Genomic DNA, 17,505 nt, shown 5'->3' with positions numbered 1-17,505 from the left:
ATGCAGGATAGTGGCCCTCGAGGACTGGAGTTTGACACCTCTGTCCCTGAAGCTGCTGGTAGACATCGCGGTTGGAATTATCAAAGGTTTTTGACACCTGAGAGACACCGTAGCAACTCCTTTGCGTTTGGAAGTGGGGGGTGGGGGTGGGGGGAGGACCAGGGAGGATGATTCAACCACTCAACCACTAGATGTCGCTGAAAACAACAAATCCTACACACTGTGCCTTTAAGATTCATTTTGGAGTTTTTTTGTAGGCCAAACATTTGCATGTTTTGAGCTTCTCCAGCAATAAAAGGAACATTTCCATATGTAACCCCATTACGTAATGTTCGATAATTTTTCTTAAAAAGGGGGGAAAAAGAGCGTGTGTTATGCAAAATCGACTTATTTGAGTGTTATTTCATGTTATAATATCATTCCCTTATCAAAAACATACCCAGAGTGTTGCTTTGACTCACTCATGCATGTTTAAGAAATCCTTGAATCTCCTGTCCTACATGGAGCTGCCTAAACACTTGCTGATACAAAGCTCCTCCCTGGAGCAGAGCTCCCGCCCCACAGAGCACCCCACTCCCACCTCTCCCCCACACAGCTCCACCAGACTAGCAAAACATATATTAAAAATGGTGAATGTTCATGATTTCATTGCAAAACATAGCTTTATATTGATCTACTGTATATTGATAGTTTTTCGCAAGAAGCGGTTTAATAGCGACACATGTGTATGAGAGGAAGCTGAAATGTCATGTAAGAGCCTTTGGACTCGCTTTGACTCTTTCCAGATCCAAAGTGGGATCATTTGAGTAAGGTTCAACTGTATCCTGAGTTGCCATTTTCCAAAACTGACAATGTTTGTTGTTGCTTTTCTTTTTTTTTTTCTTACAAAAAATTTTACACACTTTCATTGGAGCGGTTCGCAGCCGAGTGTGAAGGGGCCGGGATGAGGATCAGTACCTCCAAATCCGATCTTGGTCTTGAGCCAGAAGGGTAGGGTGCCACCTCCGGGTCGGGGAGGAGGTCCTGCCCCAAGTGGAGGAGTTTAAGTATCTCGGGGTCTTGTTCACGAATGAGGGAAGAATGGAGCGGGAGATCGACGGGCAGATTGGTGCTGCGTCTGCAGTGATGCGGGTGCTGTACCGGTCTGTTGTGGTGAAGCGAAAGTTGAGCCAAAATGTGAAACTCTTGATTTACCGATTGGTCTACGTTCCTACCCTCATCTATGTTCACGAGCTTTGGGTAGTGACGAAAGAACAAGATTGCAGATACAAGCGGCCGAAAAGAGTTTCCTCCGCAGGGCGTCTGGGTTCTCCCTTAGAGATAGGTGAGAAGCTCGGTCATCCAGGAGGGACTCAGAGTAGGGCCGCTGCTCCTCCATGTCAACACGAGCCAGTTGAGGTGGCTCGGGCATCTGGTTAGGATGCCTCCTTGACGCCTCCCTGGTGAGGTGTTCCGGGCACGTCCCACTGGGAGGAGGCCCAGAGGAAGACCCAGGACACACTGGAGGAACTATGTTTCTCAGCTGGCCTGGGAACACCTTGGGGTTCCCCTGGTTGAGCTGGCCCAAATGGCTAAGGAGAGGGAAGTCTGGGTCTCTCTGCTTAGGCTGCTGCCCCCGCGACCCGACCCTGGATAAGTGGAAGAAAACGGACGGACAGACGGATACCACACTACTACAAAAGATTGTAAACAGCATGAAGTAGTTGTGAAGACATGCTGAAGTGGGAGTGTTGGAAATGGTAGGATAAGAGACAGAAGGCAATTTCAAGGCTTTTAGATTTCTTTGTTATATATACAGATTTTCATAACAACTGAAGGTAATGTAGTAACTTGATTGTGATAGAATTGGACTATGTGCCTGGAAAATACATAATACCCTCTTCCCCTTTGATTCACTCGTTCTGTCAAAATTCATGCTCTCTTCAACTTCAGTCTTTTGTTGACATGCAGATCGTTGTGTTCAGGACTAATGCTCGGCAGTTGTTGGAAAACGTGGAGGAAGTCCTGGACACTCAGTAGTCCTTGTGACTAATGAGGAATCCATAGCATGCTGACAAGACCCGAGCGTCACAAGCAAAAGCCTTTAATTGATCAGAACTTACAGCGAATTACTTGAGCGGACTGCAGCGTGAGTGCGTGTCCTCCCACCGTTTCATCCAGGTCAAGCTCCTCTGTCTTAACAGATTCTTCTACTAGCTTGTTTCAGTGTAACGCAGATAAATCCATGGCAGAGTGTCAATAACAAGTTTCGGGAAGAAAAACAACACGCAGTGGATAGTGAATTGTTGTCAGAGAAAAACAGTAAGAGGACAGGTTCTGTTGCTTCATCCAGTGACAAACTCGCCCTCGAGCCATCGACAATTCGAGCCAAATGTGTTTCCTGACGGATGCTCTGATTATACACCACATTAAGTCTCCAAAATAACACAACAAATCACACCAGCTGAATGGGAAATACTTTGCCAAATGGAATCCGACTCAGTAAGAGAATAAGAACGGTATTTAGCACTAAATAAGTACTTGTATGATTTGCACTCCATTTTTCATCGCAGTGCAACAAAGACGTTAGGACAGAGGTATCGGCAATGTGCGATCACGAAGCATCATCACCGCACACGCATTTTCAAACCCCTGGAACTTAAGAGTGAAGCCAAAGCATCAGAGAAAAGCACCACCAATAGGGACATTTGCAAAGTTTCTGGGTGTATACTGTCAGAGACAGAACGCGAGTCTCTGCCTCAGCCAAGACCAGCAGCTGCACGGGCCACATGGCAGAGAAAAGAGCAGTCACAGAGCCGCAGAGACGCTCTGCTCTGCTCTGCTCTGCCAGGAGGAATCTGGCAGCTTGCAAGCAAAAAAAATAGAGTATTCATTAAGTTGCTGTGGGTTTTCTTTACACAGCCAGCTCCTAGGTGTTGTGCTCACACATGAGGTATGTTCAGAGTCGCCTTTCTTTTACCTGTGCTGCTCGCATTTTTAGCAGCTTTTTGCTGCCGCAGAATGAGTTTGGATTTTTTCGAAGCCTATTTGGTTCTGATGACCTTGTGCATAGGCTTTATTCTCAACTGATGCTTTATATGTGACTGTAATGTTGATAAACAGGACAAGATGTGGGTGCAAAGACTGTACAACTTATTAAAAAATAGCATTGTGCCAATGTGCATAATACGTATCAATATCTCAAAAAACTGCTTCAACTGTAAGAAATCATTCATTATTCTGTTCCAAAAACCACATTTCAGCTTAGCCACCTAATTTGATCAATTCTTCCTGTCTTTGATGCCCAASTTTGGACACAGTAACTCTTTTGTGTTGATCTCTATTGATTTAATTTTAAAATTCAGCAATATTGCACTTTCAGAACTGTATAAGTAGACATGCTAGTACCGGTTCTCATGGCAAGATAATTGTCGGGATGGCGTGATTTTTGATTCAACTTTCTATCTGCGATTGAAGGGTTGGAATGCGATTTATTTTTAAAGGGCGATCTTTATTAATTAATTAAATGCCGTGCCAGGGATGTAAAATAAATTTTAAATGTGCCCTTCTCTGTAAATTAAAATGTTTTAATCATCATCTTTGTGATCTGTGCAAATGAGGGAATAAAATAACAGTGTTGCATCTGTTTTTTTTTTCCTCGGAGTCGGCGCCAACGTGCGCAGGTCCTCTTTACGTCTCTTTTCTCGTCATCTTCTTGCTTTGGTGCGCCACAAGTGACCCACATAGTGCTATATTATAACGTTTAGTTACAAAATGAATAATCCATGACAATCATACATTTGAACAAATAACTTTAACCAGTTCCGAACCGAACTGGAGTGCACTCCCTCACCCCTGCTCATCCCTATCACTCTGGGCTCTGGTGTGTGTGTGTGTGTGTGTGTGTGTGTGTGTGTGTGTGAAGTGTGCCGGCAAATCGCGGTTGAACTTTTCACCCCCCTCCACATAAGAACACATGCTTGGTCAGAAGTTTGTGGGAGTGTTTGTTTGTGCTGAAAGCACTCAGTTTGCTTCAACCACTCGCTTAAAAAAAGAGAAAGAAAAAAAAGCGACTCGTTCCAGAGCCGACTACCAGGAAGCAGCGATTAATAAAGATAGTCAAACCGAGTCAAACGGCCAAAACCTCATAAAAGGGGATAAAACAGACGATTTTCATGGTAAAATCTAACTGATAAAAACTTCTGAGCTTAATCCTGGACCAGTTTGTGGATAAACAACGTCGATTGACGAGCCTCAGACTTTTTTTTCCGCATTGGACTCCACCCGTAGAGAAATCCCATGCAGTGACGTGTGCTAAATCAGGAGGGGGGTTTCCCGGCGCGGGGGGTCTCAGGAACTAAGGTATGTGCGAAGTCATTCGGAAAGAAAGACAAACAAAATAAGCAACTCACGTTAAAAAATAAGCGCAAAAAACTGCAACCTGCGACTCAGGGAATTTACAAACTACTTTAGAAAAAAAGAAGCAGATCTGCTTGTTTTTTTCTCTTTTTTTAACGTAACTGCGCATGACTTTTCAGCTGATTGGATCGTCTATCGGCGATAGCCAGTGACCATGATCTTCTGATCTGAAAATAGGGACGATTTCCCATCCCTAGATAATTGTGCCAATTTTTTGCCCAAATTTTACTGTTCCGACAATCTTAAGGACACCCCAACTATCTTGATGGCTCTAAAGATAATCTTAGGAGATATTCCTGCTGTGTGTGGTGTGTTAAGAGTGATCTAGTCAGCTCAGAAGGGTGTCAGGACCGCTCTGACCTCAAATCGGAGATAGTCAACACGTTGGGTTGAACATCCCCAGTGTGTGTGATGTTCCCCCAAAGGCAAACAAGCCTGCAGCTTGATGAATGTGACTTGTAGTCAATCAAAAAAACAAGGTGACAGAAACACAGGTGGGAATCCAAAATACAGAAGACAAAACTGTCTTGGTGCACCAGAATGTTTGGGGGACTTCAGACTTTTTGCAATATTTTTCTGTTCAAACTAGTCCACAAACTGTCACCATTGCTTCTTCCTTGTCTGTCATGTTTATTTAATTTGAACTCACGTTTTATCTCAAGAGGTTTCGCGAGATTTCCCGTTTGGCATCTGAATGTTTGTGAATCATGAGTGAAATCCGTACAGCACACACTGTAAGTGCAAACCGTTTGTATGTGTGATTTTTGTATCGTCCTGTGTGGGGTCTCTTATCAGTTTTTGAAAATCAGCCGACAATTTCAATACGTTGCCTTGTTGACCAGTTTTAACTGGGTAAAACTAAAAAAATACTTGTGATGCAGATCATTTATATTTAAAAAGGATCTTGCAGTCAGTGGTTTTTAGGCTTTAACTTTGCTGCTACAAAAGAAAAAAATCAAAAATATGTGACAGTTTGCATAAAAACATTCATAGTGCATTAATATGTAGTCCCTATATTAACAAAAGACAAGTTTCAATAAAGCACATCATAACAGATGACAGCGGCAGCAGTTTGTTATATCGCAGTGAAATTCATTAGCGCTTTGATTAGCTGGAGGCGACTGTCACATGCACTTTGGATCTGGCTATACCCCCACCCCATCACATTTTGGGCAGGTGTGATTAAGTGGAACCCAGAGACAAGCAGAGAGATGGACCCCTGAAGAGTTTGCAAATGAAAGTTATGACACCTGAGGWGGGGTAGCAGGAACAGGGCACAACGAGGGAAGATTGGGGGGGAAAGGGGAGCATTGGAAGGTAAGAGAGGAGAAAATGATCGCTACGATGAGTCCATTCCTCCAGCTCTCTTTTTGCCTCGTTTAAGGCTTTTCTTTGTAACTTGGCCCACAGTACACAGCAACTGTAATGAAAAATACTTGTTGGTTTAAGCCAGTCATTCACAACATACTTTAATTAAGCAGTTTTTCACCCTGTTTATTGGAAGATAGAATGGTTTTAGAAAGAACAAGATTTGCAAACGGTAATCACTCTTAGATATCACACTGTGCTTTCCCTTGAACCAGCATGGCCCTTAGGATGAAATCTTGCTTTAAGATGACATAATGGTGTTTTGTTGAAAACAGTATTTATAGGAGGCCTTCTAACTGTGTCAAGGGGAGCAGGGGTTAGCACATGACCTATGACAGAGTGCTGACAGCAGCCATTCAACAAAATGCCTTTATTATCTGAATCACGTTTCTCTGTCCTTGTTGAATACTGTATTTCCAAAACAGCAACAAGTGACATACTTTTCCTACAAACTTGACACAAATTCTGAATACAAGTCGGTGACAAGATCTGTTGACTGGAGAACGTGTTGTGAGTGACATTCAGCTACTACTACACTAAATTTAGGCTCGATATTTGTAAAATTCACAGAAGTTTAATTATATTTTGTGAAAACTTATGTCAATAAGCTGTGGAATCAATTTTGAATCAAGACGACAATATTCATCTATACACCAAATATTAAATCCATATTTGTAAAATTGGATGAGTTTTAGCAACAATGTTTTAGTTGGTTGGTTAGATAGTTCAAGATAAGAAGATAACAAAATTAAACACATATGAAAAGGAATGGAAAGAAGTAAAAAGTTGTTTATTCTCACCCTTCACCGAAACTTATAAATTCTACCATTTCCTTATTCTAAATCACACAGTAATGATTTCAATAAGACCAAAACAATTGGTTAACCTGCCATTCTATAAATAAAAGCATATAACAATTGCAAAATATATTATTGATTTATTAATTTTCTAGACATATTTGTCAATTTTTTCTGCCAAAATATGTATTAGTACCATTATACATAAAGTTTTAGAACACCCTAATTGTTTCAGTTTTTTTAAATTTGAAATTTAAGCAGCTTAGATCCAATGAACAGCTTGAAAATGGTACAAAGGTGCTGAACTGCCAGAGGTTTAAAAAAATGGGTACCACTTTACAATAAGGCTCCCCTTATAGATGGCTTGTAAATAGGTTATAGATAGGTTATTAATTCATCTGTAACCACTTTATAAATCATTAATAAGTGTTTATTATGCATTAATTAAGAATAAGAAAGAGACAAAATTGTGATTTCTTGCTAAATAGTGAGCCAAATATGTTCATGTACATCTTATAAACTGTTACATTAAACATTTCACACTAGATTAACTTGTAAGCACAATAATGTATTGGAAACACATATTTACAGTATTTATTAATGATTAATAAATGTGTATAAATGTCATAATGGAGCCTTATAAATAGTGTACAGTCTTACACTTTACAATAAGGCCACTTTTGATAGTTGTGGATATGTATAATACAGTGCAATATTATACGTAAAATATGTGTTTCCAATACGTTATTGTGTTTACAAGGTAGTAACCTAGTGAAATGTTTAATATAGCACTTTAGATGTAATATGTACATAAACAGATTTGGCTCACTATTTGACCAAAAACCAGACAGTTTTGTCTTTCTCATCCTTAATTAATGCACAATAAACACTTAATAATGATGTATAAAGTGTTTAGAGATTAATTAATAACCTATCTATAAAGTATTTATGAGCCATCTATAAGGGGAGCCTTATTGTAAAGTGGTAAAAATGTAAGGCTAAAAGTCAAGGTGTCCGTGAGTCTAGTGCAGTGTTTCCCAACATCAAGGTGGGGTCCTGAAAAGATTTTCTGAATTAATTACATTTTTGTCTTAGTTGTTACAAAGAAGTGAGGTTAGTATATTTAAAACGGATAAATGTAATATAAAAAATATTGGGCCTCATGCAAGAACATGTTCGTATTCTTGTCCTAAATTTCTCTTACTTTTGTTCGTATGAAGGGTTCGTACGAACATGTCACGTCAGATTCAACAAACTCTTCTATCTTCAGGAAAAGTGTGTAAATGAGCTGCGTAAATTCCACCTGTTCGTATCCAGCTGCTCGTGCACGAGATGAGGTTATTTACATAATTATCACCCCAAAAACACCATATAAGGATACACGTTTCCTGCCCCACATACCAGGAAGTGTCCATTCATGAATGACATCGCAGTGTAAAAAAGAACTTTACGAGTTCGGAGATTGTAGTCCTGCTCTCCGAGATCGAGAAAAGAAAATCTGTTCTCTTTAGCAGCGTCAGCTGTGGAATTAAAGGAGCTGCTTAAAGGAATGAAATGTGCTGTTAATGTCGTGTCTCCTGTGGGTCGTTATACAGTCAGAAATAAAAATCTAAATCATATTCATCTCTCTCCAGTCCAGCTCCGGTTTTTCTTTGGTGAAATATTTTTAATTTAAGTGTAAACAACTGTGTTACTGTGTTTACATTTATTCAGAAGAAGGGTGGTTGCGCACCGCTACCCCCCACCCCCGGCCGTCTCCCCACTCCCGGCTGTAGCAATTGTCAGATGCGGTTCTGAAAGGACGCGTTTTAAAACGTCTCCAAACTTCAATTAATGCATAATTTAAGTTGTTTTTTTAGTTTGAGGTCTTCATATTAACATTGTAGTGTTTATACAACAGCATTAAAAGACAGTTTAACTTAATCTAATTAATTTATGTCATTAAAATCTATTTCCAGTTCAAACAGAATAAACTATTGTCAACATATGATTTATTTTCAACTCAAAATATTTTTTAATAACGAAATATAAAGTTATTAGGGAGGAAAACCCATCTGGATAACAGCAGACTGACTGCTCGTAAAATATACGACAGGTCTGGACCACTCGTGAATTTTGTTGGTATCTGAAGAAAATCTTAGAATACGAGAAAATTGGTGAATGCCACAAATTCTCCTAAATCACTCGTACGCACAATTTAAGAGCAAATCTGTGTGTACGAACGGTTCTTGCATGAGGCCCAATGTTACTATGCCCATGTTTTGTTGACCTGACACAAATGTTTATCATCCAAAAGTAGCTGGGAGCACTGGTCTCTGCTACTGTTATTTTGTGGGTCAAAAGCTGGAAACTTTGGGAACCAGTGTACTTTGGTTTCCAAAGTTGGGCTTGGGACCCAATTATGGGTCATGAAGCACCTTGGATAATCTCCAGAAATCAATTTAAAGGGTAATAAAGTAATTGCTGATGTAATATTTTCCCTATAATTATTACAAAAACACAAAATAAGTATAAATAAGTATTTACATTTGTGTACAAGCTGTTTAGATTGTCAAAAAGCCTGTGTTTTTAGGGTTATTAACGAAGTTCATGTACTCAGACCAGTAATATTTGGGGTCACAAGTTTTTGCCATGGATATTTTGTGGGTCAGAAGATAAAAAGTTTGGGAACCACTGGTCTAGTTTCCTTTAACATCACAATGCACTAAAGTAGTAAACTCTGATAGGACGAGGTGTAGCAGACCCAACTCTGGATCCAGCAAGACATCCCCGAATCATCACACTTCTTCCTCCATGTTGTCACTCACTGAGAAACTGTACACAAGTTCTGCATGATGAGCTGCAGATTTTAAATTTCTATTTATCAGTCAACACTTTTGTCCAATCTTCACTGGTCCACGCACACACAAACATTATCATCCCAGCTTCGCCTTCAGGAGATAACTATAGTTGGAGCTGAGCTAAAACAGCTCCAGTTCTTTGGAAAGAGTCTTTGTCAAGGTAACATTTGTGATTTGGTGCTAATCTCTGTGACTCTTCCTCATTCTCCCCTCACTGGAGAGACTTTGACGCCACTATACAGTAAACGCTAGTGGCATGAATCAAATTCAATTAAATGATTATCAATAAAAAAGGCTGCCTGTTATCAACAGTGCTCATTTGCACACTGTGACCTTGGCGGTGTGTGTGTGGCATTAGCATTCTCATAGCTGCAGGGTAGAAAGGGAGGATGAAGAGCAGCGCAGTGGGTGTTACGGTTTTAGATGAAAGGGAGGAAGGGCCCAAATGCACGACACAGGAGGAAGGTCTGAGGAACAAAAAAAACCCACCGGCTTTACTTAAGCTCAGGCACAATTAGAAAAATGCAGCAGGCAAACAAAAACACAGGAGGAGGGTGACGCAGGGATCCAGGAAAAAGCGAAAAGATTCGAGAACTAAATGAGCCACAAACTGTGATCGCTGAAAGGCATGGCATAAGGAACACAGGCAGGGAATACAGACAAAATGATAGCTGAAAGGGAAAAATGCTGGACTACAGACAGTACATGTGGGGGACTAATTGGTAATTGAAACCCAAGCGAGCACAAAAACTGTCAAAAACACACGAAGGCGAGAAAAATGTCTAACCATGAGGCATATGGAAAGATTTTTCTAAATAAAACACATCAACTTATATAAAACTTTGAACAGACACTAGAGGAATGAGACAAACAAAAGAAGGTCTATAATAAGATATATAGCTTGTTTTCAAAGACTAATTTCATCAAATCTGTAACAAGTCATTTTAAACCAGCAGGCAGAATGAATAAAAGCTGAGTTAATGGTAAATACATAAACAAAACTATGAATTATAAAAGGCTGTTTTGATGGATGAGGCCTAAGCCTTTTTGGAGTCACAACAACACCTAAAACAAAAAGTCAAATCAGGAAGTAGTTTATAAAGACAGGGACTTCAGTGTTGGTGAGTTGGGTGGTGTGAATGGTAAACTGAACTGATCGATTTGGAAACTACCCAGGATTTGAGTACTTTGCACTAATATAAAGAACTTGTAAGATTTACTTGGAAAAATCCTCGTAACAATTTGCACTAAKGTTTGTTAAGMAAATTTATATGCTACAAATTCAAGTAATATTTACTCATCATTATCTACTAAAAGTTACTAAGAATATAGTTAAAGATTTGTGAATAAATCAGGTAAATTTTACTTAATTTGATCAAGTATATGTTACAAGATTTAAATGAGCAAATAAAGTAAAATATACCTGTTTTATTCACAAATCTATCAAGAGTTTTCAAGTAAATCTTACAAGTTCTTTATATCAGTGTACATGCGTTGAGCACAATATTGACCTCACAGCTACAGAGAGAAAAAGTGTAACTCTTGATGAAGTTCAAGACTTCACCACCAGGTGGCGTTTTTGAAGAACCTTTATTGGATACTTCTTCATGAACAACACAGACAAAGTGAAACTCACAGGTCTGATGTGGCAGAGTGGCTAGGGCAGTCCTTTAAACATTGMGTTGTCAGTTCACCTCGTTCCACCCATCTCAGCCATTAGCAAAGTTTCCATCAAACATTTTTTATGTACATTTTGATGGATTGCTTTAGAAAAGGTTGATGGAAATGGCAAAATTTGAAAACAAACAAACAAAAAAAAAACGATCAATTCTGCAAAAAAAAGAGTTTAGGTGGTTTTTAGATTTTTCGTAAAAAAGTTAATGCGCAAAAGAGTAGATGGAGACACATTGGCCAAAACATTGTAGCAAACATTCACCTCACATGATTGATTCAGCTGTTTCTGCTGTCGGTAAATGGTAAATGGACTGAAATTATATAGCGCCTTATCAAGTCCCTCCGGACCCCAAAGCACTTTACGCTTACAGACATTCACGCAGTCACACACACATTCACACACTGATGACGGTAATCTACATTGTAGCCACAGCTGCCCTGGTGCACACTAACAAAGGAGGGGCTGCCATGCACRGGCGCCACCAAACTCTCTGACCAGCATCAATAGGCAAGGTGGGTGAAATGTCTTCCCCAAGGACAGAAAGACTGAGACGACTGGAATGGGGSATCGACCTTCTGGTTTCAGGATGACTCCCCTGACCACACAAGCTGCCCGTCGGTGTCTTCCCGCATATTCCCAMAAGAATTGTATTCCTATTTCTACATCTCAGCATGTAGCATCATCAATACTAGCTGATATYAAAGAACAATTACAACTTACCCAARAGCTGTGAAGTTGTGTGTTTTGTYTCATACCTCCCTCTTGTGTTCCCTTGTCATCATTACGCCCCTTTTCCCTCAGTTGTTTAATTGTCAATTCTTCCTGTCACACACACCTGTCAATAYTTTCTAATCAGTGTTTTCATCAGCTGCTGTTCATCTCCTCATTCCCTCTGTTTGCATTTATTCTGGTTTAGCTCTCCACACCCTCACTGTTTCATTGTTTGGTTCATGRCAASTGTTCTSGATGTTCTTTGTCGTTTTRCCCGTGRTGCCTGTTTTTCTTGTTGTTTTGCTGCCACGTCAGCCTTTTTGTTTATTTAATAAATCTTTTACTAAAAACTCCTTTTCTCCATCTGGAATTGGGTTCATTCCTCRGCCACATCTAACAATAGCAAAACATTTCTGAAAACTTCTCTCTATTGTCCCAAGATGTGTGGTCCCTGCTAGTGTCCAACCTCTACTTCCTTTTTTATTACAGCCATGCGTAATGTCTAATGAAATTATGTCTGATAGGTTATAAACCAGTAAATGGAAACACGCCTAATTTGCATTTTGTTTTGCGACAATTTTTAGTTTGCTCAAAATTTGCATTACAATTGAATGGAAACATGGCTTTTTTGTCCTTGGACAAGACACTTCACCTTTGACTACTGGTGGTGGTGAAAAGGGCCAGTGGTTTTGGTGCAGCATGGCAGCCTCTGTCAGTGCACCTCAGGGCAYCTGTGGCTACAATGTAGCTTACCACCATCAGTGTGTGAATAATGGGTGAATTTTTGTWGTGTAAAGTGCTTTGGAGCCTGTAGGGTTAGAGCTATACAAGTCCAGACCATTTTACTTACCCTGGCTTAATATTTGTGTCTGCAGTGTTGAAACCACTGCCATCCACTTCAATGCTGAGTGCTGAGCCACTGCTGACTTCATGGTTGTGTGAGTTCTCTACTTTTTGTTATCAGTGTTTACTTAGAAGAAAAAAAAACACTATTGGAGTGTTTCCCTGCTTAACTGGTGAAGGATCTGAGGTAWTTCTTGGAGCAGGAGCATCCTCTTTTATTTGTTGAATCAAACTGATCTGACTGAGATAATGGTGCCAGAGTGGAAATTTGAGTTTCATTTATTTTTCCCCGACAGCTGGATGGGCTGAAATGTGTTTTAATGATGTTGGAATCCGAAGAAAACCAAACTGAACTTGAGTGAAACACTTCCACTCACGTTAAATAAAATAACACTTGGACTGAACTGAACTGTGGTCTGCTGGTTTTGTTATTCCTTTGTTTGTTCAGTGCCAATTTGCTGTTATGGTTTTGCTTTTTGACYTACCTGTTTCTGTGCTGTACACTATTAAAAAAAAACTAGCAAATTATTGTCATATAAAATCTGAGTTGCACCACTAAAATAATAATAAAAAACAGCATTTACTGCTACATACAAAAATGGCACCTCAAGCATCTTGAGCCCTTTTATCCCCCCAAAACAGATATCACTTTACACTAAGAGAAATGACAGTTGAGTGTAACTGTGAGTGTAAAAGTGGGTGTAACTGTAGTAATGGGATCGCTATAGCTAAGTGATCCAAAAYCTACCAGTTTATTGGGGTAAAAAATGATATCACGCTTTTGAAATTAGTTTTGAATCTACAAAATTCATGTAAATGAATAAAGCAAAGTCTATCTTTCTGAGAAAGTAAAACACATTTGTAAAAACTAGGGTTGGGCATAATCGCATCATCTGCAATTAATCGTCAGAAAATCATTAATTGATTATTTTTTGGCACTTGAACATTAATACGATTAATGCCACCAAGCAGAATGACTGGAGATTTCCCCGGTCAGTCCGCTCGGTGCTCCTCTCCGCTTCAAATATGATGAACATTTAAACAAAAGTTCTGTAATTTATTTATCAACACAATTTAAAATTTGAAGTATAGCCTGAAGTCTGTGATTTTGACAGTTTGAAAAAGATTTTTACGAAGAGCAAATCTTTCCCAATAATTGGTCATGTGACTAGGACATAAGGGTGTCCAGGGACTCTAGGGGATTAATCATCAAATTAATCGTTATCGGCTAAACACCACAATTAATCATGATTAATTTTATTGCCAATGTCGCCCAACCCTAGTAAAAACTCAAAAGATCTGAAAGAAGTGTGGGTGGGATTTTCATGTGAAGGGGTTAACACGTGTAAATGCGTCTAAACACACACAGCTCATATTTTCAGTTTGACAAAAGAAATCCAGCGTTTTGCGAGCAGACGAACTGAAGCAGCTAGTCTGCCCACGGCCTCTCTTCACTGAAAGTCTGGACTCTTGTCTCATAGTGATTCTAGGTCAGAGTGTGATTACTGATGAAGAGGAGCTGATAAGAAAGATTCACTCTCACTGAGGGCAAGGTCACCTCCCACTGCAGAGAAATGCAGATGTGATGAGACGGGGATTACAGACGTTTTAATGCACACACACACGCAGGTACATGTTTCTTCCTCCCTCCTTGTCTGAATTCATGTCCATTTATCTTTATATCATCCATCCATCTACCGACTGTTAGCTGAATCAAATGAAATTAAGGTGATCAAGTTTTTTTCCCAGTTATTTCAGTAAAGAAGTTTGAAAACCAACCTCAGCCTTTACAAACTTTTATATGATCAAGATTAACCTGAGCTACAACACCAATTCCAATGAATTTGGGAAGTTGGGTAAAACATAAATAAAAACAGAACACAATGATTTGCAAATCCTCTTCAACCTATATTCAACTGAACACACTACAAAGACAAGATATGTTGAAATGGATAAAAATTGCTGTTTTTTTATCATTATCTGCACACTATTGTGATTCGTTTCCCATCCAAGTCATCTCAACTTTGCCATGTTTCTCCTCCTGCATACTTTGTCCTAGAGCTGCCATTGTAATTTATATCTATAAAGCTCCTGTGCCAAATGATGGCTATGCCTTTTGGTGCCTGTAAAACTTATAGTTTATGAAATATTAATGTTAAAATTAAGTAATGAATTATAATGGCAGTCAATGGAGCCTTGTATTGGTCCAATACTGCCCCACGCTGTACTCAACTTGGTACTGCACCATAGTTTAATATTTAATCTCAATAGTTCAGTGTTTACAATACTAATATGATTGTATTTTGATGTTTTACTATAATATTGTCTTAATACTGCTCAATTGTTGTAATATTATGCAGTTTAGTGTCAATAATTGTATTGGCAATGTGGCCTCTTTCTGCACACATACAAACCAACCCCTGCCACCATCTTCTGCCACAGCTCTGTTGGTCTAATGGTCTATGTCATGGACTTTCATGTGGGAGATCAGGGTTCAAAATCAAACTAAAGCAACTTTAACAAAAAATCTCTTCAAATTTCTTATTGTCACACAATTACCTTAACTACAAACACCTGCTGATGTGGCAGGCACACGCTGGTATAGAAAACACATTTGAACTTGGTCAAAGTTCATTCTGCAAGTCCAATGCTACATGGCAATGCACACTTGTTTTTACATCGTAAAAATCCATGTCTAGTTATTTTATTTTTTTTCATATATTCACTCATTTGCAATATGATGCCTGCAACGTGTTCCGAAAAAGCTGGGACAGGGGCAACAAAACACTGGAAAAGTTGAGGAATATTTAAAAGAAAAGACAAAAGAAAAATAAACACCTGTTTGGATTATTCCACAGGTGAAGGTTGATTGGAAACAGGTGAGTGTCATGATTGGGTGTAAGAGGAGCATCCACAAAAGGCTCAGTCAAGGATGGGGAGAGGTTCACCACTTTGTGAACAACTGCGTGAGCAACCGTTTAAGAATGACGTTTTTTAACGTWCACTTGTGAGGAATTAAGGGATTTRATCGTCTACAGTCCATAATATCCTCAAGAGATTCAGAGAATCTGGACAAATCTCMATGACCAAAAACCAACACCGAATGCTCGTGACCTTTGATCCCTCACWGCATTAAAAACCAACATCATTCTGWAACAGATATCASCAAATAAACTCAGGAACACTTCAGAGAAACATTGTCAGTGAACACAGCTCGTCTCTACGTCTGCAAGTACAAAAGCCAAAGCCAGATACAAACAACACCCAGAAACACAGCCGGCTTCTTTGGACCCAAGCTTATCCAAGATGTACTGATACAAAGTGGAAAAGTGTCCTGTGGTTTGACGAGTCCACKTTTCAAATTGCTTTTGGAAAACATGAACATTCAAAGCCTGCTAAAGGGGAAAATGACCATCCAGAATGTTATCAGTGCAAAGTTCAAAAGCCAGCATCTCTGATGGTATGGGTGTGTATTAYTTTCCATGGCATGGGTAACTGTCACATCTGTGAAGTCAACATTAATGCTGAAAGCTACATACAGGTTTTGGAGCAACATGCTGCCATCCAAGCCARGTCTTTTACAGGGATGTTCTGCTGYTTTCAGCAAGACAATGAAGCCACATTCTGCACGRTCCAACAGCGTGGCTTCACAGTAAAAGAGTGCAGGTAGTAGACTGGCCTTTCTGAAGTCCAGACCTGTCTTCCATTGAAAATGTGTGGAGCATTGTGAAACACAAAATACAACAACGGAGACCCCAGACTGTTGAGAAACTGAAATTGTTCTTCAAGCAAGAATTGGAAAGAATTCCACCTAAAAGCTTCAACATTAGTGTCCTCAGTTCACAAAKACTTATTAAGGAAAGCTGATGTAACGCAGTGGTAAACATGACCCCGTCGCAGCTTTTTTGAAACTCGTTGCAGGCATTATCTTCAAAATTAGTAAATATTTGTAAAGAAAACCAATAAAGTTTATCAGTTTAAACATTAAATATCTCGTCTTCGCAGTGTGTTCAATTGATAATAGGTTAAAAAGAATTTGCAAATCATCTTTTTTTCTGCTTTACACAACATCCCAACTTCATTGGAATGGGGTTGTAAAATATCCCTATTTATATTTCTGATATATGTTTTACTGCACATATGTTTTATTTGAACTGTGGAAAAAAAACTAAGAACTGAAAGGAAACTCTGTGAGAAAAACAACATTCAAAATTTACAACCCGAATACAAGACAGGACAGTTCTGAACCCAACAGAACTGTCTTTACTGAGCTTAAAATGTTTGAAGTCAATTGAAATGTTTACAAAATGGGATAAAAATAACGAACAAAAGTCATTGTTCCTTCAAGGCCATAAAGCAATAAAACTTTTAAAGTTAATAAAATAAGAAAAGCACAACAATATTACACTTGCTTAACGCTAGCAGAAACTTCTACTCGACCTCAGAAACCCCAGCCTCCAGGTTTTGGACCAAAGGTAGGAAGACAAAGCAGCAGAAACAATAACAAGACAGAACAACTGATAAGCTGATACAAAACTATTCAGTTTGTGTTCTTCTTTCTTTGTTTCTTACATACAAGCTGTTTTGCTCCCAACTCCTTTTTAAGAAGAAACACAAAAATAAAGTCACATTTTGGCAAAAAAATTAAATAAACTAGAAGCACTCGGAGAGTGCAAACCTCCGCCAAGACCATTTCCCCCATCCTGTAAGAGTTAATGCGCAAAAGCAGAGATGGAAACACATTTGCTGAATAAGTTCTGACGTAGTGAACATTTAAGTAGCAGTATGCACGGGATTTCTTCCTGGTGGAGTCCAATGTGAAAGAAAAAAAGTCTGACTCGTCACCCGACGTTATTCATGGTCAAACTGGTGT

General features: G+C 39.2%; 1 protein-coding gene across 1 annotated transcript in view; it reads right to left on the bottom strand.

Moving 5' to 3' along the window:
• Nucleotides 1-17,505, bottom strand: part of LOC106535223 (protein sidekick-2-like) — a gene marked incomplete at its 5' end in the record, with an annotated part of 434,350 nt that overhangs the window by 100,502 nt on the left and 316,343 nt on the right.

The sequence above is a fragment of the Austrofundulus limnaeus genome, unplaced genomic scaffold (assembly GCF_001266775.1).
Source record: "Austrofundulus limnaeus strain Quisiro unplaced genomic scaffold, Austrofundulus_limnaeus-1.0 Scaffold7, whole genome shotgun sequence".
Taxonomy (NCBI): Eukaryota; Metazoa; Chordata; class Actinopteri; order Cyprinodontiformes; family Rivulidae; genus Austrofundulus; species Austrofundulus limnaeus.
This window is presented reverse-complemented; position numbering and strand designations above follow the sequence as displayed.